At 46.7% G+C, this 1,806-nt stretch overlaps 1 non-coding gene across 1 annotated transcript; it reads left to right on the top strand.

The window, feature by feature from the left end:
• The first annotated feature begins 165 nt into the window (after positions 1–165).
• trnai-uau (transfer RNA isoleucine (anticodon UAU)) lies at positions 166–238 on the top strand. Its single transcript has one exon. It is a non-coding gene; the product is annotated as a tRNA-Ile (tRNA).
• Positions 239–1,806: the final 1,568 nt, after the last annotated feature.

Here is a 1,806-nt window from a genome sequence, read left to right as displayed (position 1 = left end):
AAAAGAAACGACCACTGAGGATTCCCACAGAGCACTGGAAAAAATGCTTGGTTTGACGCTACAAATAGAAGGTATTTGCAGATTGAAGAGCACAATGCAATCTGTAGTTTGATTTGTGCTCCAAGAAGCGTGTGATGGAAAGGTCAGACACAGTCCTTGTTGCAGGTTTCAGTAGTGTAGCGGTTATCACTTTCTCCTTATACGCGAAAGGTCCCCAGCTCAAACCTGGGCGGAAACAGATGTAGACTTTTGTTCTATCTGTGCGGAAACAAGGGTGACTTTTTCCAAGGTTGCTTAAGTTCTTGGTCAGTTGCGTTCTCACTCAACGCTACAAAAGGCTTCACCTGCCTAGAGGCGTTAAAGCAAAGGAGGTTTTCCGACAGGTTTCTGTAGTGTAGAAGTCATCCCATTCGCCTAACACGCGAAAGGTCCTCGGTTCGAAACCGAGCAGAAACAGCCGGAAAAATACTGGATGCATCCATCATCAGCTGAATTCGTTTACTTTTTGGAATGCTGCACGTTACAGCGGTTTTATTTGGACTCTTTTATTTGTTTAATTGTTTTCTCCAACTTCTCAGATGGAGGCATGAGAAAGAGATTGCATTGCCTTCATTGGGCTTGTGGTTACTGGGCGACCGAAGGGACTTTTGTGACTTTTACTCCTCCCGTTTGGAGTGAGGGGGGTGACGACATGCAAGTGGGTAGGTGTCGACACGCTAGATTACCCTTGGCGAGCGTAGTGGTTTACCACAGGAAGCGCACAGGCCCAAGGGCGTGGAGACACAGCTCGAGTTTCTCTTCATTATCGCATAAATCTTTCGCCTTTTACTAAAGATTTCCGTGGAGGGGAACTTTTTGCGAGTTACCTGTATTTTTGGAGGCTCTGATCACAGCAGAGCTACACTGGAATGTCATAGCTGCCTTCCAAGCAGTTGACCTGGGTTTTGATTCCCGGCCAACGCATTTCTTTTGGTTTGGGCTGAAGTCAAAGCAGAACTCCTTCTGTAACCTCTGGCTGCACCAAAACCTTTTAGATGTGTCGTTCGGTAGCAGAAAAACAATTTCACTCCCCGTCGGGGAATCAAACCCCTTTTTTCCGCGTGACAGGCGGAGATACTGTCCACTATACTAACGAGCAATTGTGCATGTATGAGTTTGCCCCCAGCAAACGCCACTGCACCGACATCACTAAACAATGCGTGGCTTTTTCTTACGCTGACCCAGCCCTTACACCATAAAATACCGGATGGACCCATCATCAGCTGAATTCGTTTACCTTTTGGAATGCTGCACGTTTCAGCGGTTTTATTTGGACTCTTTTATTTGTTTAATTGTTTTCTCCAACTTCTCAGATGGAGGCATGAGAAAGAGATTGCATTGCCTTCATTGGGCTTGTGGTTACTGGCGACCGAAGGGACTTTTGTTACTTTTACTCCTCCCTTTTGGAGTGAGGGGGGTGACCAAATGCAAGTGGGTAGGTGTCGACACCCTAGATTACCCTTGGCGAGCGTAGTGGTTTACCACAGGGCGCGCACAGGCCCAAGGGCGTGGAGACACAGCTCGAGTTTCTCTTCATTATCGCATAAATCTTTCGCCTTTTACTAAAGATTTCCGTGGAGGGGAACTTTTTGTGAGTGACCTGTATTTTTGGAGGCTCTGATCACAGCAGAGCTACACTGGAATGTAAAGAAAAGAATGAATTTGGCAGACTGAAAACACGCGGTGGGAGGATGCGCAACTGATCACCTTCTGTATTTGCAGCTTTTGCGGTTCCTGCGTCACATTTATTTAACCAGCACGGAAAGA

Source organism: Sinocyclocheilus rhinocerous, unplaced genomic scaffold (assembly GCF_001515625.1).
Source record: "Sinocyclocheilus rhinocerous isolate Xijiao unplaced genomic scaffold, SAMN03320098_v1.1 scaffold3462, whole genome shotgun sequence".
Taxonomy (NCBI): Eukaryota; Metazoa; Chordata; class Actinopteri; order Cypriniformes; family Cyprinidae; genus Sinocyclocheilus; species Sinocyclocheilus rhinocerous.
This window is presented reverse-complemented; position numbering and strand designations above follow the sequence as displayed.